This window comes from Pelmatolapia mariae, linkage group LG18 (genome assembly GCF_036321145.2).
Source record: "Pelmatolapia mariae isolate MD_Pm_ZW linkage group LG18, Pm_UMD_F_2, whole genome shotgun sequence".
NCBI classification, from domain to species: domain Eukaryota; kingdom Metazoa; phylum Chordata; class Actinopteri; order Cichliformes; family Cichlidae; genus Pelmatolapia; species Pelmatolapia mariae.
Genome location: NC_086243.1, coordinates 34,919,555 through 34,945,329, shown reverse-complemented (window position 1 = coordinate 34,945,329; position 25,775 = coordinate 34,919,555). Strand labels below are relative to the sequence as shown.

The 25,775-nt window shown below is 38.7% G+C and overlaps 1 long non-coding RNA gene across 1 annotated transcript; it reads left to right on the top strand.

Annotated features, from left to right (window-relative positions):
* The first annotated feature begins 15,086 nt into the window (after positions 1-15,086).
* On the top strand, positions 15,087-17,259 carry LOC134616468 (uncharacterized). Its single transcript, XR_010091452.1, has 3 exons — positions 15,087-15,373; positions 15,712-15,788; positions 17,064-17,259. It is a non-coding gene; the product is annotated as an uncharacterized LOC134616468 (long non-coding RNA).
* Positions 17,260-25,775: the final 8,516 nt, after the last annotated feature.

Below are 25,775 nucleotides of genomic sequence, written 5' to 3'. Positions count from 1 at the left end.
TCTGTTTATAACAGTCAATAACACCTCTTACACATTTACATACTAAGGTAAAACCTTATTACATCAGTAGATGGTGATCCTGCACAGCTGTGGATCCACTGGAGAGCATACAGCTACAGGTTCAGGCATTCAAATCTCTTTATTGATCCACAGCTACTGCAAAACTTCATTTGAAATGCTTCTAAACATGCAGAGTTTCGTTTTGTAGTAGTTTTTCTTCATGAGTATCGTACGTTGGCAACAGGTCATTTCCAGAAACCTGTTAATCTAAATATTTTTAATAAAATTGAGTTTATTTTATATGGGACCAAATCACAGCAACAGTTACTTCAAAGTGCTTTACATTGTACAGTAAAGACCACAGAGAAAACCCAACAATCAGACCATCTGGTGTATAAACTATTGTTGCTGTCAGCGTTGATCTCGTCAAAATGACGTTAACGCCATAACTGCATTAACGCGGCGAATCTCCGTAAGCGAGTTGATGTGGATTGCCCCATGTGTAGGGCTGCACGGCGCTAACGCATTTACGAGCTAACGGAGATTTGCAGCGTTAATGTGGTTATGGCGTTAACGTCATTTTGACAAGATCAACGCTGACAGCACTGGTCACTTCATTCTCATTAGTATTTAAACAAATAAAAACCTTACTCCGTGCAATACTGTAAGAACTGCCACTCAAAATTTTGTCCTGTTCAATTCCTATTTAAGATTTCCTTTATCTGTCTGTGAAGGTTCTCAGTCATCCAGGTCATCGTAGTCTAAGGAGCTTGGAAAGAAAAGCGTCTGGACTTCTTAAAGTTGCTTGAAGACGTTTCACCTCTCATCCGAGAAGCTTCTTCAGTTCTAAGGTCAAATGGCCGAGAGTCCCAGATTTAAACCCAGTGGGAGTATCCCCCCAAAGAGGGACAAAGGACCCCCTGGTGATCCTCTAATCACATGAGCCAAGGTGTGAAAGCGGGTGTGGGACCTAATCAGCCAGGGTTTCGGGTGAGCCCATTGTGAAACCTGGCCCCACCTTGTCATGTGAATTCCTGAGGTCAGATGGCCCAGGATGTGAGTGGGCATTAAGGCGTCTGGGGAGGGAACTCAAAACTGGATTATAGATGGCAGACAGTTGGTGTCGTAAACCACCGCCACTGTTCAAAGATGGTCGCTCACAGTGGACATAGATGGCCTCTTTCACTCCTCTTTCAAACCATCTGTCCTCTCTGTCCAAAATGTGAACATTGGCATCCTCGAAAGAGTGACCTTTGTCCTTAAGATGCAGATGGACTGCTGAGTCTTGTCCTGTGGAGGTGGCTCTTCTATGTTGTGCCATGCGCTTGTGAAGTGGCTGTTTGGTCTCTCCAATGTAGAGGTCTGGGCATTCCTCGCTGCACTGTACAGCATACACCACGTTGTTAAGTCTGTGTTTTGGAGTTTTGTCTTTCGGGTGAACCAGTTTCTGTCTGAGTGTGTTGCTGGGTCTGAAGTACACTGGGATGTCGTGCTTGGAGAAGACTCTCCTGAGTTTCTCTGATACACCGGCTACATAGGGGATGACAACGTTGTTGCGTCTGTCTTTCTTATCCTCCCTCGCTGGTGTCTGATCTTCTTTTCTGTGCCTCTTAGCTGACTTTATGAACGCCCAGTTAGGATAACCACATGTTTTGAGTCCTTCCTTTACATGTGTGTGTTCCTTCTTTTTCCCTTCAGGCTTAGAGGGAACATGTTCTGCCCGGTGGTGTAGGGTCCTGAACAGGAAAATACACAAGTGTGTGTATTTCCTGTTAACTTTTTTCTTTTTACTATATTTTATAAAAATTTATAAAAATTTATAAAAATTTATAAAATTTATAAAAATTTATAAAAATTTTGCTCTTACTGTTTTTTACTTACTACACTGCTGAGTTACTGTCTGCTGCTTGTCAAATAGATTTCATTGCAATGTTGACCCTGTGCTAACTTGCATATGACAAATAAAATATGTCTGTGAAGGTTCTCAGTCATCCAGGTCATCGTAGTCAAAGGAGCTTGCAAAGAAAAGTGTCTCGACTTCTTTAAGTTGCTTGAAGAATTTTCATGTCTCATCCGAGAAGCTTCTTCAGTTCTAAGGTCAAATGGTGGGGAGTCCCAGATTTAAACCCAGAGGGAGTTTCCCCACAAAGAGGGACAAAAGGACTTGACTACTTGCTGTAGTCTCTCTCTTCACTTGCATACCCACCATGGAGGCTGTGGAGACTGTCAGAAAACGACTACAAGAAGACAGCTCCTTGGAAGACAGGACCAACTTCACACCTGATCAGATCTGCACACTGTTAGACCTCTGCCTTACCACAACATACTTCAAATACAACGAGGGTTTCTACAGACAAAAACATGGCTGTGCCATGGGCTCCCCCGTGTCACCTATTGTAGCCAACCTTTACATGGAGGAAGTGGAAAGAAAGGCTCTTGGCTCTTTCAAAGGAAGAGTACCCAGCCACTGGTACAGATATGTAGATGACACCTGGGTCAAAATCAAAACACAAGAAGTGTAATCCTTCACTTCACCTTCAATCCTTGATGTTACCCAAGAATATTTGGCATGCAGACCTGGCTGTAGCTCAGGAGTGACCTCCTGAGCTACAGCCACACCTAGATTGAGAGAGACAGTATTTGAAACTGTATGAATGACAACAGGCAGTTTAAGCTACAGCGTCTCTACAGCTGATGGACTTTTCTTTTATAAACCAATAGGTCAGAGTTCATTTAGCTGAAATAGTTTTGTGATACAAACGTAATTTGCAAAATATGAAAAAAAGTTTTAATATAAATTAACCTGAAAATGCCTCTAACTTCACAACAAAAATAAAAGAAAAACTGGCTTCATTGAACTTTCATTTTTAATGACGAATCCAGAAGATCTAAAACAAACAAATCAAGTCAAACCACATACTCACAGCAGAATGAAGTTCCTGACAGGAACACACTCCACCAGCTATTGTTCCTTTGGGAAGGTCAGGAAGCACTGTGATTTCTCAGAAATGGTCTGAGCTTTATGCTGCAGCTTTAACCAGGAGGGAAAACCAGAGAAAAGAAATTTACAAACAGAACAGCTTATCTGAAGCTTTATAATCAGTTTAGCTCTTGATTTGTTGGTGCACTAAAGAGAAAAAGCCCAGAAAACTGAAAACACCAAGTGAACTTGATTCAGTACATTTAGGAGTTTCTCATGTTTTGACTGCTGTTACTGAATTATTCGACGTGCTTCTATCACAGTATTGCATCCAGTATTAAAGACCTGCTGGTTTCACACTCAGGACCTTCCACATGTTAGAAAACATGGACATGCTCTAACAACGATGGACACAAATAAATCTGTGAGAGCAGGTTGAGGTTATTCATGTTACTAAGGCTGTATTTAAGGAACACCAATTAAATTATATGTGTGAAGTATTTACTTATAAAGTATTGTAGAATAAATTCTTAAATATATTTCAGTTCTTACTAAGTTTCAACTGCTTCAGAAAATGATTCATATAAAATTGCCACCTATTGAGCTTCCCTCAGCCCTTTGAGGTGAAAACATTTTAAAGTAACATTATTGCAGGGCTGCATGTGTATCCTGTTGGTTTGTTATGGGCTCAAAATGTGGTCATAAATATTTTGTACTTGTAAATCAGGATTTGTATGTGTAAAAAAGATTTGTGTGTGCGTAAAAAAGATTTGTGTGTGGACTTAGCCAAAAAAACCCCTGCAAGTTACAAGTACGAATTTTGACCCTATTTTTCTTCCTTTCATCTGATTGGTCAATGTCATGTCAATCACAAATGTAACAATCCAATCAGAGAACAGATGGGTTTGGCTGTCGGAGGGGCACTTTTTTGAACTGCAGGTCCTTGAAGGGTAATACAGTTTGAAGCTGGAGGATCTCTATATAAATATCCGATAGCAGCTAGGTCCCCTAACTTTCAGCAGCTGTTGAAAGGATAAAGTTGTGGTATGGCAGTGTTTTGGAAATACCATTATTACTTTAGGATTAGTTTAACACAAAGTCAGGGCCGACCCGGGACCATTGCTGTGAGTCACAGTGCGCAGCATAAAGGTCCTTTCACATCGGACGCAGGATGTGCTGCTAATGCTAACTGCTAACTAAAAGCAAAGGATCCAGAATTTGTTGCGCTGGCTGCTGAGCTCTGTGGGTTTTTGCAGCAGCTCTACCTGTACTAGATGCACCTGCTCCTTGTCGTTTCTGTCTCTGACTTTATGTCCTCTACAAGAGTTTCTGTTTTTTTTGCTAGTTCTTCAAATGTTCAATAAAAACATGTATGCTAATTCATAATGAAGAAAGCTTTGTAATGAAGACTGTCATTTCCAAAACACTGCCCCCCCCGCGATCCGCAGCGCTGTTGAAAAGGCTGTGGAAGTCCCTGTATTAAGCACGTAGACCTGTGACATAGAAATCACCAAACTCAGACGACCACAGACTGTTTTCCTTCGTGGTGATGAAGGAAAACGCTGGGTTGGCATGTAAAAGGGCATTTATTCCCTTCAAGGACCTGCAGTTTAAAAAAGCGCCCCTCCGACAGCCAAACCCATCTGTTCTCTGATTGGATTGTTTAATTTGTGACTGACATGACATTGACCAATCAGCTTAAAGGAAGAAAAATAGGGTCAAAATTCGTACGTGTAACTTGCAGGGTTTTTTCGGCAAAGTCCACACACAAATCTTTTTTACGCACACACAAATTTGTTTTACACATACAGATCCTGATTTACAAGTACAAAATATTTATGACCACATTTTGAGCCCATAGTTTGTAACAATTCTGAAATTGAACGTCTGCGATATCGTTCCACCACCGTGACTCCCACAGAGCTGTTAATGACAAGTTACAGAAGCTTCTCTGGTGAAAGCTGCAGATTTATTAGTTCCTCCAAAAACAAAACTGGAAATATTCAGAATAATAAATTTGATTCAGTCCACTTGCAGTCAGGTCTCTGGTAAAAACAGTTTCTTCAATGACAACATATTTAACATAAAAACAAAACGAACATAAAACAAACCTGATGGAACTCAAACTTGAATTAAAAGCCAGCATAAAAAAGTGAGTTTTAAGACGTGATTTGAAACGCTGTATAGACTCTTAAGTACGAATATTGAGTAGCAAGATATTCCAAAGTCTAGGCGCTGCAACTGTGAAGGCCCCATCTCCTTTATTGGGCTGTACTAAGATCTCAGTGCTCTATTGTGGTTATATATGTTGAGGAATTTGCTTAAGTAACTGCTCGCCAAATCATTTAAAACTTTGAAAGTAAGCAAAAGAATCTTAAAATCAATCCAATATTTTACAGGGAGCCAGTGTAAATTTGCTAAAACTGGAGTGATGAGTTCATACTTTCTAACACCTGTTAGAAGACATGCAGCAGCATTTTGGGCGAACTGCAAGTGATGGGGAGATGAGTGTTAAAGACCAAAGTAGAGAGAATTGCAGTAGTCCAGTCTAGAGGTGATGAAGTCATAAATGTTTTACTAGGACTTTAGGAGGACCTAAAGACCTAGTAAACATCTAATTTGAAAGAGCTATCTAAAAACACTCTGAGATTTCTTACAGTGTGGAAGTGATGACAAGCAAGAGGACCGAGCGTATCAGTTAGCTTTTCCAGAGGGGCATCACTTCCAAAAACAATAACTTCAGTCTTATTTTCATTTAGGGTGAGAAAGGTCTGTGTTAACTGTCTACATCAGGGGTCCCCAATCCCAGTCCACGAGGGCCAGAGTCCCTGCAGGTTTTAGATGTGTCCTTGATCCATCACAGCTGATTTAAATGGATAAATTACCTTCTCATGTCTTGAAGTTCTCCAGAGGCCTGGTAATGAACTAATCATGTGATTCAGGTGTGTTGACCCAGGGTGAGATCTAAAACCTGCAGGGACACCGGCCCTCGTGGACTGGGATTGGGGACCCCTGATCTACATCATAGGTGTCAAACTCTGGCCCGCGGGCCAAATTTGGCCGACTGTGTATTTGAGTTTGACACCCCTGGTCTACATGACGTTAAAGACTGGTTAAGCAAAGGCTGCAGTGGGACAGAGACATCCAATTTCATCAGTATTACAAGTATCTTAAATGGTCGATTACTTCCTTTAAGACTAAAACATTTCCAGGCTCAAACTGCAGAAAAACAGCAGAGAACTTAGAAGGCAGATCTAGGTCTAACACTGCCTGTGAATGTGGAGACCTCAAAGATGAGATTTAATAAATGGAAAATGGACTGGTTCTTTTATAGCGCTTTTCTACTCTATCATGTGCACTCAAAGCTTTACAGAACTCGTACATTCATCCAATCACACCCATTTGCACAAGCACTTTTTCCTAAGCTGTTAGCTAGTGCTTCTTAACTAACACACACACACACATTCATACTCCGATGGATGCATCGGTAGGATAACTTGAGGTTAGTAGTAGTTAGTTAGTAACAGTTGACTCTGTTGTGTTTTCAGTGGCCATGAGTACCATTCACAGAAGGTTCAATTCAATTTTTTCAATTTAATTCAGTTTTATTTATATAGATTTGACAAAGTGAGATTATTTGAAAAAGCTGATGAAGGTAAATGATTTTAGTAAGAAAATTAAAGGTTTCAACTGTTTTCTGTTATAAGAAAAAATACTGACTTGATATGTATTTGTTACTTTGTAACAAATACATTTATTAATATATGAGGTTCAATTCAAGAAATTCCATTTTAGTGTAACTGCAACTTACTCCTTAAGTTAAAAATGATGCTGTATATTGTAGTTTATATGTCATAATACTCTCACAATGAATTGCATTTTATGGTAATACACTCTGAATGAGGATTTAAGTAATTACTCTTAGATTTACAGTAGAAAACAACAGAAATCCGGATGGTGTAATAGTATAATCTCAGTAACATCACCAATTGTTACATTTGCTGTATTTTACAGCTGTTTCCATGAGCACAGTGAGTTACCGTAAAAATAATGTAATCTCATGGAATTTTCCCACAATGACATGCAAATTACATTACTAAACCGCTAACATCCTTTAGAGTTTTTTACTGTTGATTTTGCAGTACTAAGATATGGAAATTACTGCAAAGACTAACAGAGTAATTTTTCACCAGCTCATCAGCGCCGCATCCTGAAAGGCTTCATTCTCTGCATCATGTGATATCCTCGTGTTGGTGTTCCTGGATCATCATAATACTGCAAGTGATCGATCACTTTTTAGTGATGTCATAAATATCCCAACTCGGGGATATCAGATACACCTTCATGCAAATAAAAATAAGCAGACACTTTATAAGTAAAGCGACGTCCCTGCATCATCAGAACAGTTTGAACCTTTGCTGTATTTCAGTTAACGTGTGTTTTAAATGTGCATCACTGATTTCTTTCATGAAATCACCTCTGCACCTTCTTTCTGACACAGCAAGACTCATTAAAGACAAAACCAGTCTCTGTGTGAGAGACTGTAACATCATGACATCAACAAAAACTGGAAAGGAAACCTGTTTTCATTCCATCCTGTTCTGTCGTCAATAGAAAACTTAGGAAAATATTACATTTGAAAATATTATATTTCAATTTGATGGCAGGAATGTCAATGGTTAACACCCCTTCTTCTTTTAAAATCAGTATATACAGAGGGCTGTACGACGAGTGCGTTCTCATCAAAGCAGTCATAAGATTCCCATCTATGGAAATGTGATGGATTTACCACGATACGCACGCGAATTTTCCGCAACAATACCACACTCTTAGAAATGAAAGTCCTGTTTTGTGTCGGATAACAGAGAAATAAACGTCAAAAAACCTTTGCTTTATGCACTTTGTGCTCAGTGAGTCATTTTCTTTTTTACTCATAGGAGACAACAGTCCTAGAATCCTCCGGTTACGTGAAACGTGATTAGAAAATTATTAACAAAGCTAAGCGGCGGATTGGATGGCGTGTTTTCTTTAACACCGAGGACGAGGACTACAGACCCACCCAGGAAAATTAAGAAAAACTCAGGTACACATCGTATTTATATCTATTGCTCTGCGATTGTCTAAACCAGGTCGTTCTCTAATTTTAGCACCAGAAAATTCTTTTCACCACAACAATTAAAATGATTTTTTAAAGATGAAGGTTCCGTTTGAGACTGAAGAACGTTGTCACATGTATTATATGAAGATAAGTGACGTTTTAAAGAACGAAAATGAAAATTATGCGTTCATCATAAAAACATCTACAAAACAACGTTTTTGTTAAATTGAGAAAAATTATTGGCTTCAAGAATTTGAGAGTTTTTTAAATTAGGTACCTGAAAAACACTGAGCGTACTTACAGGCAGGAGTTCAGTCTCTGAGATCCTTCTGGCGTCTGACAAATATAAACGACACCCAGTGGTGGTTGTTAGGAAATGCACAGAGGGAAGATGGGCTGATTTCTCGGAAGTGGTGTGACTCCAGTATACTGCACTGCAGTAGACTCAAAACCAAAAGGAGAGGTCCTTAGAAGTATTTGAGATTTCCCTTTAAATTCTATAAACCACAGAAACAAGTTCCCAAGGGCTGAGTACAGGATACAAGTTAAGAATAAGTCAGGGACTGTGTTCTGCAGTTGGGCTGGTCAGAAGGGGGTACAGGTTTGTTTTGGAATATATTATAACTTCTGTTTCTTTGATTCAGATGAAGAGGGTCTGAAGTGGAGGTGACTGGGGTGCGTTGGTGGTCTGATCGTTTGTGTACTACACACAGCTGCACTAGAGTGAGTGTGTGTGACAGTGTGCTGCATGTATTTATAGGTGAATTTTCTTTTTTGATTTGTCCTCGTTTAGCATCCCTGTCACCCGCTGGTAAGCCTCAGCTCTGAACTTTGTAGAATACATGCACATTGATACACCTGCTCATGCTTTTATGTGATGTTTTAAATAGTTGTTAATAAATTGTTATTAATTTTATCATAGAACCACATCTCCATACTGAGTGTAACAGACCTAAGTGCCTTCTTGGTGATTAGTATCATCTCACTCCAGTATTCTCTTGGTGGGGTTGTCGGTTTCGCAGTTCTTTTTTTGTTAAAGTGTGAGTACAAGTATAAATGAATGAATAAATACATATTATTTTCCCGCTATCTCACAGTGTTTGTATTTATTTCTGTAGTGTGTAATCATTGCTAAGTTGTGTTTGCACATTGGATGGTTTTGTGTTGTTTTTGACAGTAGTGCTTGATTTTAAGAAAAGTTAAAATAGTTTTGCGTCAAATGTTTGGTTTTGCAAGACAAGTCGAAGGTTTTGTGTGTGTAGCTTGAATTTTAGCGTTTGTGTTTAGTGTTTTGAGACAAAGAGATGAGATTTTAGGAAATGTGTTTAAGCAATTCAGAAAAACTGTAAAAAAAATCTAAATGGGACAAATTATCATTTCCTTTAAATTGTAAAATAAAAAGATGTTGTGATCAACATAGAGGTCATTTAGGTTAAATTAAATAATTAAATTAAATAGTTTAGATAGACTGTGTTCCTTTTTCTTTTTTTAACCATTTTCCCCACAAATGCAACACCCAATCTCGTACTTTCTTTGTTCTGTATACAGTGATCTCTAAATAGTTTATCAAACAGAGCAACCTCAGCTTCATTTCAAATAATAATTTTAAACAATGATATCAAGCATTTTTAAGTAGGAATATCTTTCTTCATCAAAGCTGGCTGGTGTTATCTGTTAAAAGACCTTTGAGGAGTAGGTAAAGTTCTAGAATAAACCAATAAACTGCATTATCAACCCTATGATTTTCAAACTGTTAGAATTCACTTTTTACTTACCATGTTTTATTTCATAGTAGAGGAGAAGTCCAGTGATATCTGATCAGGTCACAGTCTATTTGAAAATGGCAGTTTGTGAAGAATGATGTGGCTTCTTCTGAGGCTCATCTTCAACTCTAACAGTTGGGTAAAATTTTGACTCAATATTTTATCAAAGCTGCCCAACGTGACCCAACAGAATGAGTCAAGCTGTGGAGTGAATTGAAGAACCCGACACATCACCAACCCAAGAACCTGCAGCTTTTACCCAGAAGTTGAGTTATGAAAATAACTCAGCATTTTTAAGAGTGTACAAAAAACAAAACAAAAAACAGCCCTTTCATGTTGGTAGAAAAATGCTCCATGTCAACCAATCAAAAATGACATTTGGTTGTTTGGGAAGAGGGGGAAGTTTTAGGGGTGACAGAGAGAGAGACAGCAAAAAGGGAGAGAGAGCGAGTTTTGAGATGTGAGAGATTTGTGATGTTTAGCGTGTTTGGAGTGTGTAGTTCATGTGTTGTCTTGTGTAGTTAGTGTGTAGTGTTGTAGATAGTTTTGTGTTGTGTGTCAGAACGATGAGGCGACTGCTGTCTCCAGGTAGAAACAGGAGTGATACACCTGCTGCTGTCAGACCTGCAGGTATCAGGCTGTGATCTTCTCCTTTATAGTGGACAGAAATTATTTTTGGTGCGGCATAAATGGTTAAAAAAAGGGTAAAAGGTAAATGGCTGCAAATAACTTTGTTTGCAAATCTTATGTATAGGATTTTCAAATTGACAATTTATATTTGCATTTAAAGTTATGAAATATGATTCAGTAAACATGTTTGTTGCTGTTACAGTGAGAAATAACTTTTTTCTACTCGTATTATATGTTTTTTGTCTGATTTTAGATCAATTGTGTTAATACAGTCAAAATGAAAACATAACTGTAATTTCAGACACGTGAGGTTGTGCTGAAAAGGATGATACCAAACAAGGCAAAGTAAATAGTTTTTAAAGGTAAAATGTGGAGGAAACATCAAAAGTAGTCAAAAACGGCCAGTTATACCCTGGACCCCAGAGGGTTAAATGTTTTTTTAAAGTAACGCAAGAGTTACTTTTCCTATTAATTAATTACTTTTAGAATCTTATAACTCAGTTACTTTTTTGAAGAAGTAATTAGTAACTATAATAATAATAATAATAATAATAATAATAATAATAATAATAATAATAATAAGACATTTGAGCACAAGAGAAAAAAACATACTGAAATGTAAAATGTTTAAAATTCAACTTTCAGACATCAGATAAGACTGTAGAGCTGCACAAGTCTGGAATGTTCTACTAGACCATCAGCAGGAACCTCGGTGAGAAGATGACAACTGTTTTTGTGATTATTCAGAAATGGAAGAAATGACCATCAGTCACAGTCGGTCTGGAGCTCCATACTTGCCTCATGGGGTGACGATGATGATCATGAGAAAGGTGGTGGATCTTGTTAATGATCTGAAGGCAGTTGGGACCACAGTCACCAAGAACACCATTGATAACGCACCACGCTGTGATGGATTCTTCAGCACCAACAAAGTCCCCCCGCTGAAGCAGGCACATGTTCAGGCCGTCTTCAGTTTGCCAGTGAACATGTGAGTGATTCAGAGAAGGCTTGGAGAAAGTGCCGTGGACAGATTAAACCAAAATCGAGCTCTTTGACATCAACTAAACCCGCCGTGATTGGACGAAGAGAAATGCTGAGTATGACACTTATACACATAACAAGTCGTTATAAGGAGAATCTGTAACTGATTGATTATTGATTATAATCTGTGCGCCTCAGTCTGTAGTAACTCTGGTTGGATGTTAGAGGATCAAATGCTTATTTCACTTAAAGACAATAATGTGTTTTTCCTGGATTTTATGTTAAAACTGTCATAAATATTAGAGACTATTCATTTCTTTACAAGTGAGCAAATGTACAGATTCAGCAAGGAAGAAATAATTTTTCCTCTATGGTTCATTTTCAGAAGAGCCACATATTATAAAAACAAACTTCAGACTCAGAGAAAGCCTCCGGTGAATATGAAAGCTTTGATTTATAAAATACTTCAGAAAGTGAGTTAATGTGATTTATAAAAGCAGAAACCTTCAACAACCAGTTTGTGCTAAATGAGGCTGTTGCTGTCTTAAGTGAAAGTCACAGAAACAGGAAGTCGAGACAAATTTTATGAAATATTCTAAACTGTGTTTGATTCTCAGCTGTTCTCATTATGAGGCTGTAATTAAAGGTTTTTAAATGCTGCTGTTATTTTAAGATTCTCACATCCCACCAACCAAGATTTGTGTTGCTGAGGCAACAGGCAACATCCAAACTGTGCAATCAAAAACGACTCAAGTACAAACACATATATTTATTTATTTATTCATTTGTTGTGGTTTTGACATAATGACAATAAAAAGATTCAGAGTAATAAAGCAGAAGTTTATTGTTAGTATATCTGAGCTATGATGTGTTTATGATCTATTATTTACTCAGGCTGGCTCTGAACCACACAGTCCCATCGTGATGTCGGCTCAGGCCACAAACTGCAGCTTCATCTCAACATTTCATCACTGACTACATTTCTATGACATCACAGCAGGTAGATGAGCTGAAGGTGAGAATCATGCAGGGATCACAGGTCACCGTCTGACCTTCATCTACTTGGACAGACGAGCTGATCTTGTGCATGATGAAGTCATAATGCAGCACAGAGATCAAATTCAACTATTTAAAAAATGTTTGATGCTTCTCAAACATGTTTTGTCATTTGTCACCAGCAGTGAGCAGAGGCTTTGATGTGTTGATGTTGTCATTAATGTGCAGGTTTCTGTCTCTTTACAGTCCATCCACTCGTTCTGAAGTCCTCCAGGACTCTCTGTGCTTCTTGAACTGATCCTATCCTGATCTGAGGGACGAGTTTAGCAGCAGAAGAGTTTGAAGATGTCAGCGGCAGCAGCCAGACCTTCACTGGTACAGCTTTGTCTCCCAGTAACTCCTGCAGGCTTTGGTAAACTTCTACAGCATCATAAAATACTGGTGGAGTTTTCTGAAGACAAAAGTTTCCATAAAATCTGCAGGAGAATTTATCAACATTGGTTTTGTCCCATCCTCCATTTTCATTGAATCCTCAGCGACGCAGTTTGGAATTTTCTGGACGATCATCTTAAACTCCTGAATGTCTTCATATGTTTCTCTTCAGACACCTCACAGTCAAACACACAGAAAGCTCCACACAAGCCTGAGCATCAACAATGTTTTAGTATCAAACTACTTGTTAGTCAGTTTAGAGTCTCTGCACTGTAAAATGTAATTCTAGCTGTTTGTTATTTCAACATATTATTCTATATCAGTTTGACGATAGATGACTGAAGTTGTTGTTATAACATAGAATTACAAGTTAAAAACGTCCCAATTACACCAAAAAAAGCTAACTTGAAAACTCATGTCCAGCTAAATCAGAAACTTATGTGAACTTGACAATGCGGGTAAGTTGAGCACAGCAGGATTCAAAACTGCCTCACGTGACTGCTACCGAGGTGCATCATGGGGAATTGGCGGTTAACGACATGCTCACTTTACTTGGACGTTTTCTAATCGTCTTCTTTGGAATATGCTTTCAAGGTGAGTAACATTGGTTATAACTATAGAGAGCTACAAAAGTTGGAACATGTTTTGAATTCATGGCATGACGTGTGTTTTTCTCTTTTACCGAAATGTTTGCTTTAGCTAATGTAACTTTAGCCGACAAGGTCCAGCTTGTGTGTCATGACCAAACTTGACCTAATAAACTGACATATGGCCTTTTTTATGGGTTTAATGTGGCACTGACCAAATCACAAGTATTGTGCCGCTAGCTTTAAGGTTGTGCACTCACCCTGTTGCGATATTAGCAAGCTAACTCAGCTAATTAATAAAGCTTATTTCATATTGTCTCTGTACTTGTAAATTCCTTTCAAGTTCACAGGCTGTTGTATTTTGGTGGAAGTTCATTTTGGCAATATTTCCAATAACTGGCTGGGTTCAAAAAGAACTTTTTGGCAGGACTCGGATGCTTGTTGTCATCTGTTTATCCCTATGTAATCACTTAAGGTGTTATTAACTGCTGCATGCTAAGCTGCAAGAGTGCACTGAGGACTGAGACAAAATATGGTCTACAAACCAGCATTATATTAGTTTTTATCAGATAGTCCTCCAGTGTGCTTATTTTTTGCTTTAATTATATTGTGCAGTTATTTGTTACCCTGAAATGCTTTATGCTTAACAACAGTTCACCATTTTAACTTATTTTTGAACTCTTGTGATCAGTATGACTAGATTGTGTGAGTTTCCATACTAAACGAGCTGTAGTGATAAAATAATTGGCATCAGAGACACTGATTTTTGGCATGGTATACTGCAGAAGTTTTTTTTTTTTTTGAATAATTTACCTTTTAATTAAACTGCATTCTCTGTATTGTAACAAAACTAACATTGTTTATATGTCAGAAAATTAGCAAACATGAATAAATGGCGAAAACAATATAATTATAACATATATTTTTATTTTACTTATTTTAGGTCTGTGAAGCCAAACTTGATGCTGGGGATTTATTTTTGTCAGTGGAGTCAAATGGTAAGTTACAATTTGTGCATTTTGTCATACTGGAAACACCTCAGATTATATTGTAATTTAATAGCTCTGTAGAACAAATGATATAAAGATTGTAGTGTCAGGGTACTTCTTAAGAAGTAATATGGCACTATTGATGATCACATGCAGGTGGCATAAACTAAATATTCAGACGTGTTACCAACAAATGATTCATTAACAAAAGCAATGGAGCAGACTGTTTAGGTTCTTGTGGTTGTAATAACATCCATAACTGCAAGTTTGTCATTAATTTATTTTCACAGGTCTAGATGATCACATCTGTCTTTGTCATTTAAATGAGGTGGACTTGCAAACTTTGCGCTCTTTGGGGTAAATTGCTGTCCACTACATATACACAGAATCTGCACAGTATTTCAGATCTAAAAAGGGAGTATGTAATGGACTTGCTGGCTTTAATGTAAAAAGCCTGTTGTGTAACTTTAATGAGGCAGTTGGACTAAAACAGTATTGCTCATCAAGGTAAACATCTGAGGAATAAGGAAATTGTTACTTGTCCTTTTACTCAGTGTTCTTTTAATCGCACGTTTACTAAAGTTTTACATCACATAAGTCATTTTCACAATCATTCTACTTTAAAAGATTTCAAGACAGAGCTTATTGTTCTCTGAACTTCCTTGTTTGCTGAACGGCAGGTAAAGTGCATCTTTTTGTTTGTTTGCTTTTGTGTGTTTGTGTTTTCTCTAATGGGCCTCAGATGACTGTTTGCTTAAATTTGGGTCTCAAAGAATCTTTTTTTAATTCTGCCTGTACTCTCCACCCCTCTTCTTCTGTTGCTCAGGTTGAAGCAGAATTTGCCCGTCTTACATCTGTTGACCTGAAAGGGTTCCTTTTTGCTGTGCTTGACCATTATGGAGAGGTTCGTGGAGCTGTACAAAATCAAGAGCGGCATAGAAAGGCTAACTAGGCTCATAAGATGCTTCGGAGATGATGTAAGTGTTCAACTGCGAAATCTAATCCTTTGTTTAAGTTTTAGGTTATCCAGTTCAACTGATGAACTCATTGAAAGAAAGCTGATAAGTAAAGTCTGTCATCATATTTCACAACTGGACATTTAGTGTGGTAACTTTTACAGAATCTATGTATATTGGTGGTAGGTTGGATATCATATTCTACTTGAATGTCCTGATAAGCCTGATTCAAAATCTCCAATGATAATCATATATTGATGGAATTATGCATCAAAAAGCTGTGAATTTGGAGCTGTCTACATGCTTCATAAACACTGTTTAAAAAGTGTTTTTGTTTTCTTTTTGACTTCTTTGACCAGAGCCCTACACAAAGGAAGAGGACAGAGGACCTCATTTTCTAAAGGAAGATCCCTCACACACTTTCAAGACTGTGAAGGTTAGCATTGTTTCTTTTAGTAAATTTAATAATGACAGCACCACAGTGGATTTTAAATTAAAAAGTACATGTGTACTTTTTCCTCACCAAATGTATTATTACAAGATCTTTGACACTGGATTTGGTCTGGGTTTCAGAGAAACTAACTGGCAAGCTAGCATTGATATTATTAGTGTCTTGTGTTTATTCATGTCTTCACCAGGGTCTTTGACATTTCGCTGCTGTACTGTTCACTTCAGCTTTACGTTTGATTTCTCACATTGTATATTGTAATGGCAGAGATATTAGGATATTTAAGGGGCTGCAGTGGCTGCTACAGCTGTGGGGGGCAATACTTTGGTGAAATGTCCTGGACCCTGGAAAAGAGACTGTGTAGACTGGGTAAGCAATTAAAGGTTACTGGCCGAGAGTCATTGGGCAGCTGGGTAAAGGTGGATGTTGATATTCAGTGCCAATTATGCAACCTGTTCAGCCATGTCTATATGCTCTTTTTTCATGCTGTTAATATAGGGGGAAAAAATAAACTTTAATCAATAAACTGATTAAAGAAGCATTGTCTATGGAGCCATAATCTGATCCTGTAGTGTAGCTGCAGTTTGCACATTTCATGTATTCTCAGCCAGATTTGGTTTAGAGCACAGCCAATATTTAGCATAAGTAGATTTAAATTCACACACTGGTGATGGCAGCTACATTGTAGCCACAGCCACCCTGGGGCGCACTGACAGAGGCGAGGCTGCCGGACACTGGCACCACCGGGCCCTCTGACCACCACCAGTAGGCAACAGGTGAAATGTCTTGCCCAAGGACACAACGACTGAAACTGTCGGAGCCAGGGCTCGAACCGGCAACCTTCCAATTATAAGACGAACTGTCAACTCTTGAGTCACGATTCAGTCATCCACCCATGTGTGTGAATGACTGAATGTGTAAAGCACTTTGGAGTCCTTAGGGGACTAGTAAAGCACTATACAAATACAGGCCATTTACCATTTAAATTGAAAATTTTGTTTGAATTCTGCAATTGAAGACATGCTCAGTTATTTATGAACATGGTCTTTGTTTAAAGCAAGAAATGGATTTGTAACATGGGGGTGCATATCTCATTCTGAAAAAACTTTAACTAATAAGTGTTACCCAAAGCCAATCACCATCATCCAAAGCATCAGTATGGCTCTTCTTTGGAAAGACATGAATTGTTAAGCACACGGGATATTGTGTAATTGTAATTGTGTAATTTTTTTTTTTTTTTTTTGTCTTTGAACCCTTTTATAGCCGACAGGTATTGAAGACACGTTTTCTAAGAGGATGAAAGTTGGCATTGCGATGGTGAAAGAAGAAGACATCGATGTGTTGGTTGTCCTTGAGGCGGCAGTAATCCTGTCTAATCTGAGGGATGTCTCAAGTGCCATTTCCATGCTGATGGGCCTTCTTTTTGCCCTCAACATACACTATCCAAAGGAACTTAAGGACATCTTTGAAGTCATTCAGAACATCCTAATGAACATTGGTGGAAGGCAGTGCATCTCACTAGTGCATGGTCTAAGAAACAGACTCTTGCAGAAAGCCATGCAGAACTGTAATTGTATGATCCTTAGTGTTAAGGACAGTTTTTATTTTACTGTTTGTTTTTTTATTCTTGCAAGTTCTCATTCTCACTTTTGTATGTCACTAAATGACTACACTTTACATTCCAGATTAGACAATTACTCATTTGTTCATGGTTTAAGAAACTTATGTGAACAACAATATAATGCTGGACTTTGCAGATGCTTATCTCATGCAAGTCAGTAGTTTTTCCTTTGTTTTGCAATTGAGCAGACTCAAACTAATGTTTCTGAAATATCCATATTATCAAATGTTTCAGAAGCATGCAGTCATTTTCAGAGATATTGGTTCTGTGGAATTTGTTGCAATTGTAAACGAAGACAAATACAAGAGTTTGATGTCTTAGTTATTATAAACTGATCTTTACTGTCACTTATCAAAGGTTTTGTACTATTTTAATATTTCAAGTTTTATGCTAACAGGTGTGACTGAGCACAATGAAGTTTAAAAATTTTGTAAATGTAAAGAATAACTTTTCTAAAATAGCAAGTGTCCCGTTGATACATTACATTAATGCAGACTTTATGTTGTTACTTCACAAGAATCACTACTGCTCCTAGAGTATTGGTCAGAATTTCATCTTCACCCAAACTGGGCTCAAGACCAAGTTCAAATTTATTGTTTCACAGGGAGCAGCCTTTGAGTTTTGATGGATTGTGAGCCTGATGAGCTACGTCACTGATTTTTCTGTTTCTCAGATGACTAAGATGGCACAATAAATGGTGAATGTTGGGTGCTCATGAGTAATTGTCTTGTCATGTTCTTAAAACAAACTTTCTGTATGAAATGATCAGATAGACTTTAATGGAATCTGTGGGGTTTTATTTTTTTTCTGTAAACAACAGAAAATTAATTTAAAGGAATGTAGATATTTAAACCTGAGATCTAAGATAAACCTAACAGGTAGTTTTGCTGAAATGGATGTTAGAAAGCCAAAAAAACCAAAACAAAACTTAAGATGTTTAATACACATTTTTCTTTACATCCAGTCAATCAACTCTGATAATTAAAATGAAACTGATTTACAAGTTCACTCAGCTACCTTAAGGAGCTCAGTTAATTAATAAACTTAAATCAACTTAGCTAACAGATTATGTTAGTTAAGCTAAAATAGATTCCTAAGTTAAAAGAACTACTAAAGTATTTGAATTAACTAAAAAACCCAAGTCAACTGAACTAGGACAAGAGTTTAAACAATAGATTATTTTAATTTAGCTGAAAGGGTTTTCCCAAGTAAAGATGACAATTAAAGGAGTTGAACTGACTAATAAATCTCAGTCAACTAAACTAAGATGAAAGTTTAGACAACATGTGATTTTTCATTAAGATAACAATTGGTTGTGTTATAAGAACAAACTCTATTTCTTGACTTAACTTAAAATTTTAAGGCAGCCCTTTACCTCATATTTTTAAGTTGAAACAACAAGTTATATTTTACAGTGTGAAAATGAGAGACTGTGTATAGAAATGTCTGTAATTCTTAAACAGTTACTGGAAGATTTTTGTCAAACCTGAATTAAAGCTAAAAATCTGAACTTGATTCTGATTCTTTTATTTTTATTTATTTAAAATCCACTGTGGTAGTTTACAGAGACAAAACTATAGACCTTGTGTCTTTGTTCAGCAAGTTATGGATCTGACTGTAACGATAACACTGATATTTCTCACACGCTGTGTTCATCTGTCTTCAGACCACAGCTATCTGTGCTTCTTCTACCTCTGATGTTGTTCAGTCACATTTAACTTCAAGTTAGTATTAAATGCAGTGAAAGCTGTTTTCAAACAGCAGACAGTATAAGGCAAGGCAAGTTTATTTATATAGCACAATTCAGTGTAGAAGTATGCAGGCAGTATCTGATGAGCTGACATGTTTAAGATGAAGAATAAAAAACTTCAGGTTCGGCTTTTTTCCAGCTCAGCAGTCAGACTGAAGCAGATCAGTGATGCTGACTGACTGAGAGGCCTGTTCACCAAAATCCTCCTGCAGTTCAGCTTTTTATGTTAATGAGAACTGTTACGTCCCCACATGAAAGCTAGGCGAAGAGGGTGGGGGACAGTAACAGTTGGATCCGGGTGAAATGAAAGGAACGCCAGGCAGATGGTTTTTAACACAAAACAAGTCTTTATTATAATCAATTGACTCAATAATCATTTAAAAGATAACAGAAAGAGTCAGCACCGCTGCTTTAATTATAACTCAAACAGGTCAACCCAAAGAGAATGGTGACCACTTCACCAAAGAAAACAACTATAAGGCTTCAACAGAAAAAGACAGCAACGCTGCTATTAACAATAACCAGGCAGGCCAAACAAAGTAATGGAGGCCGCCGTCACCTAAGCAAAACCACTACACGGTTAAGAGCTACTCACAAAGAGCCACGCACGGTGGGGCTGGTCACACACACACACAGCAGGCCTTTTCCACACCTAGGCTGGAAACACACACTGACCAGCACAGAGGAAAATCCACCAGAAACCTCTCCCACTGCTCCTACCACTCCACACTGTAGGCAGGAGAATCACACACATAACACGCAACGCGGAGACACCAGAGAAAGCCACTCTCCCACATCCAGTCCATCCCCAGCTTATATAACCTCAGAGAGGTGATTGCTGACTGGGCCCAGGTGGTAAACGAGGCCAATGAGCAGCAGCTGTGTCCTGGGGGAGAGAGAAGAAGCGAGAGAGAGACAGAGGGGTGGAGCAAGAAAGGAGGAGGCGGAGAAACACACCACGCCCACACAAGGGCAGTATCAGGAGGCCCAGCTAGGGCCGTAACAAGAACATTACACTCACAAACTCATGATCATGTGACCATGATCTTAAAGCTAATCCAGCAGGTTCGAGTTATTATTAATGAATCAGAGCTCAAATTATATTACTTTAAAAACATCAGGACAACCTAACAAATGAGAGAATATGGACCAATCAGCTCGCTGAATTCTGATGTTAATAAAGTGACTCCCAGCTGCTTCCTGTTACAAAAGGTCACCACAGCGTGCAGCTCCTGACACGACAACAAAGGGATTTATGTCTCTGTTTAATCAAACACAACTTAATGACAGGACTGGCTGATGGAGGATAGAATGTATTTGTACCATTTTTTGTTAGTAGGGTCCTAAATGTAATCAAAAAGGATTTGATTATTATTTATTAAACATCTACAGCTGAGGAGTTTTTAAAGCACACAAGCACAATTCACTGAACCTCAGAAACAGCTGTTATAATCTGTTTCCATCCTGGTCATCAGAGTTCACATTAGAAGCTACAATAAAGATGTGTTTGGGTCTCTTAGCTTGAAGAATAAGAAGAGGCTGGAGCACATTGTTCGACTGTGCAGCAAACAGCAGGTATAAAGCTAAATGATGTTTCCCTCCTGTGTAGAGGGAGGACGACCCTGAAGGCAGGAAGGATTCGGGGTGACAGCTCACATCCTCTGTGTTCAGAGTATCAGCTGTTGCCTTCAGGGACGAGCTGTTATTCACCTCGTTGCAGAACAAGTAGGTTTAAATTTTCATTTGTTCAAACCACTGTTCATTTTAAAAATTCTATTATGTGATTTGTGTTTTTGGGGTGTATGTGTCGTGTGTTGTTTATGCTGCTGCTACAAAGCAAAATGCCCCTCAATGATCATAAAGTTTATGTTGATGTTGAAACGAGGAAGAAGAATTTAAAATGTCAGCAGAGGATTAAAAATCAGCTCTTGCTGTAACTCACAGTGTGAATACAGAGCTCAGAACTGCCAGATTCAATGATTCTAATAAAATAATGTGTAATGTAGTAAATGCACAGAGACTAAAGGAGCACAGCTTCACTGGAAACATTCAAACATTGTTACAAACAGCTGCAGTTCACTCAGACGAGCTGGTTTCAGACGGCTGAAGTTCTTCATGCTGCCTCACTGTCAGACATTACTGTGCTGGAAGGGAGCGCCCTCTGCTGGGCTGCTGAACAAACTACAAGCACTGTGTTGAGTTACTGAGTGTAAATTTAAAAACTGTGTTTGAATAAATGTTTGAACTGTGAACAAACGCTGTGTCAGAGTGAGATTTTAGAATTGACATTTGTACTTAGAAACATAATCATATATGCTTAGAGGTAAATTTTTGTTTGTATATTGATAGAAGGTCTCATCCTTAGTAAGACTCTGTGTACCATGAGATGGGAGGACGTTCACTCCTTTTCCAGAGTGTTCTGGCAAACCTCACATACATGCTAGGGTCATGAGAGAGGTTGTATCTTTGCTTTCTGATATATGGTATGGCAGACACATCTGTATCTGTTTGAGTATAAGAGCCTTTTCTTTAGGTGGACCGCTGGGCTCCTCGCGCCAGCTTTCTGAGGAGGCGTTCACGGGGTCATATTTTGACCCACACACACACCTACTGATACACACATCCATATTTACACACACACCAGCACACACAGACAGGTACTCTTTGTTCACACATATGCCTGTTTAAGTCATATGTTAATGAAACTATATATATTCATGTAACCACAATATAAAAGGCTTGGTCTCAGTCGTCTCTCTCATGCAGGAGATCACACAAAAAGCTCTGGTGTCTTGCGTCTTGTTTTGCCCCTGCAGTGGATTGTCTCTTTGTTCCAGCAAAGGGTTTTACTTAGATAAAGCTAACACACTGGCAGCACGAGTGCACAGGAAGTAAATGAAAATGAAGCTGTAAATGTGTAAATGACACGTCTGAGTTAGTAAAACTACGTCTCCTCACACAGAGGATAAAACAGCTGCTCTCATATGTGTGATAAACATTTGCTGTGTTTTATGAAGCAACAGAAAAATCCAGAAAAGGAAACAAAAAGTAAAATGACACTTTTTAAATAAAAGCATAAAAATCAACACAATAAAAAGTCCATTAACATCAACATCAGGAGTCACTGAGAAAATAAACTTAATATTACATCAAACTTAAAGAATATAAAGAAGCTGAAAGGAAAAAGTTAAAAGTTGAACATTTTAATGTCCAATAAAATATAATTACATTTCTATGTTAAAGATAAATCAGTTTTAAAATGAGATCTTATCAGGGAGCAAAGAGTAAATATGAGGTTTTTACATGTGTCGTTTGTCTTTGTCGACTGAGTTCAGATCTTTATCGTCTCAGTTCAAACTGGTCTCGAGCTTTTCTTTGTTCTTCTTTGTGATCACATGAATGTTCAGTGAAGGAGTTTCTCTCCTTTCTCTATTCTAGCCATGAGTTTTGCTTTTTCTTTCATGGACATCAGAGACTGAACTCGTCTCTTCCAGCCTGGTTTGCCCTCAGATTTCTCTCCTTCAATAAGCATGTCGATGTACTCTGGAGTGGACAGAGGGTTTGTGTTCAGTGCTATCTCTTTAAGTCTGTTCAGACATTTGGCAGATTCCTCCATTAGTTTCATCAACTCAGCCAGTAAACTTTCATATTCCGCCTTCAGTTTATCAACCAGTCCCTGAACAATCATCTTCTCTCCTCTGGCTCTCTCATATTTTTCTTTCAGCTCTTTTATTGTTATTTTCTCTTTAACGTCTTTATAGCTCCGTCTGTACTTCTGATTAACGTGTGCATTCCAAACACATTTGCCTGGACACTGAGTACAGTATCCATTTGATCCCATTGCTACACAACTTCTTTTATCTGCATCATTTGCTATGGGACAGGGATTTTGACAGGTGTATTGACACTGCTGGCAGTAGGTGACGTAGTTTCCAGTCCCAGAAATGTCCTCCTGAACAGGCTTTTTGAGAGTAACTTCAAACTCAAAGTTCTCATTTCTGCTCATCTCTACTTCATGGTCTTTAAGTTTATCACTCATCTTGTTTATCTGCTCAAGCTTGGGTAATCCAAGTTTCACCTGCTCCTGCAGATTCTCAACTGAAATCTCGAGCTGCTTTCTTTCTCTGAGGACCTCCTTTGTCAGTGTCAAGCTTTTAGTTTCTATTTTATTCAGAGTGGCAAAAAACCTTTTCATGCTTTTTGTCCCCATCTCCCAAAACATCTGATCAAAACCTCCTCCTTCATCATCATCACTCATTCTGTCTCCTTCAGATGATTTGTTGTTTGCAAAAAGTGGTGAATTATTGAACTTGAAGTGAATCGGCAGTCCGTCTTTTGTTTTAGGACATGGGACTCCTGCCTCATTGATCGCCTCTAGAACTGGAGGTCTCTGACCGTCTGCAAATGTCACCAGGATCCTGATGTTTTCTGCCACATCTTTGCCAAAGATTGAGAAAACTGAATCAAACACATATTTCTGTGTTGTGGATCTCACTTGAGCAGCTGGTGCTACAAAACACACAGCATCAATGTCAGTGACACCGTGCTGAGCAGAGAAGAGATTACGTAGCTGCTCTGTGATCTCTCTGTCTCTTTCTATGCCTCTTGTATCTCCAAAGCCTGGAGTGTCAATAATGGTCAGAGAGAACGGGATTTTAAATCCATCCTGGTGGTTGATTTTGTAAACAGTGACTTCAGAGGTCTGACTGTGAGCTCGTGATGTTGACTGATCCTCATTAATGAATTTAAACCTGAAACTGTCCTCCCACTCGACACCAACAATGTAGTTGATCATTCCATCGATCAGAGTGGACTTTCCTGATCCAGTCGCTCCAAAAAGCATTATTGTACGATTCTGCCCCTCAGTTTCTTCTCCAAAGTTAAACTTCCTGCATCCATCTGTGTTCATGTGTTCTTCTGTCAGAGGCAGTTTGTAAACTGAGGGGGAATCAGATTTGATCTTTTCACTTTTAATCCTGAGAAGTTCTGCGAGGCAGTTAAATGTTGTGTAGACTTTAACAGTGATGCTTTCTTTGCTTCTTCCAGATGAACCACAATCACATCTGACCCTGACTGCATATTCTGTCTCTGTCTGAAGACCTGAGAGGATCACCTTTTCACCTGCTGACTCTGTTTGGATCCACTGCAGAGCTTCCTCATTATCATCTGTTTTTGAATATTCCACCACGTAACTCAATATCTGCACATCCTCTCCGAGCTCAGCAGGTTTCTCCCAGCTCACTGATATCTCAGTTGAATTTGGTTCAACTCGAGGTTTTCCAGGAGGGCTGCAGGGTAAGGTTTTAATAGAAACTTGATTATCCGGCCCGACACCTGCTGAGGTCACTGCTCTGCATCTGAACACATACTCTGTGTTTGGCTTCAGATCTCTCACTGTGACTTCTTCAGCCTTTGCTTCTGTCTTCTGCTGCCATCCATCCTCTCCACTGACACAGTACTCAACAGAGTAGGAGGTGATGTTCTCTGCTCCAAATCTGGGTGGAGAAATCTTCAGTGTCACACTGTTGTGGTTTCTGTCAGCTGCTGTCACAGTTTCAGGCTTTGAAGGAGGCTCAAAGTTCTCACTGACAGGAAATCCACCTTCATAAAGGTAGATGCTGGAACCTTCCTGTGTCTCATTAGTTAAACCCACTGTCAGGAACTTCATGTTCTTGTTCTCCTTGTTGGCCTCTGCAAAATCACTGAAGAGTTTTGCTTTTCTCCTCATTTCAGCTGTTAGTTCTTTTGAGGCGTACCATTGTTCCTTCTCTACATCATGAGTGTGAGGATCTTGAAGGTCTGGGTTGGTTTCTCCTTTTAAGTATTTTGATAAAGCTGAGAGGTACGGTTCATCCTTTCCCAGAGAGGTGAAAACAAAACACACAACATGCTCTGCACTGAGACTTTCCTTGTACAGATCATTTTGAGACGAGATGATTTTGGTGTTTTTCATCCTGCTGGTAAAAGACATTAATGTGTAGATTTCTCTCTCTTTACAGTCCATCCACTCATTCAGGTTTTTGCTGTTGAAAGGTGAAGAATGTCTCTTCTTCAGGATCTCTGCAAGCTCAGCTTCCTCTTCTCCTCCTCCTCGGATTGATGGAAGTTTCTTGGCTAAAGTTTGTTGGAATTCCAGCTTGAACTCAGAGCACATTTCTTTAAAAGTTTTCATTTTTTTACCAATCTGTTGGAACTGCTGTGCAGTGCTGGTTCTCAGTACATCATTGGACCTCATTTCCAGCTCACTGAAGTCCTCCAGGGCTCTCTGTGCTTCTTGAACTAATCCTATACTGATCTGACGGACGAGTTTAGCAGCAGAAGAATCTAAACATGTCAGTGGCAGCAGCCAGACCTTCACTGGTACAGTTTTGTCTCCCAGTAATCCTGGCAGGCTTTGGTAGACTTTTATTGCATCTTGAAAGGTTGTTGGTGGTTTTGGAAGACAAAAGTCTCCATAAAACCTGCAGGAGAATTTATCAACACTTTCTTTGTCCTTCTCTTCCATCTTCAGGGAACCTTCACCCTCTACAGAAAGTAAGGGAATCTTCTTGATGATCACCTTCAAGTTGCCCTGAACATGTTGATGATTTTCCTGTTCAGAGAC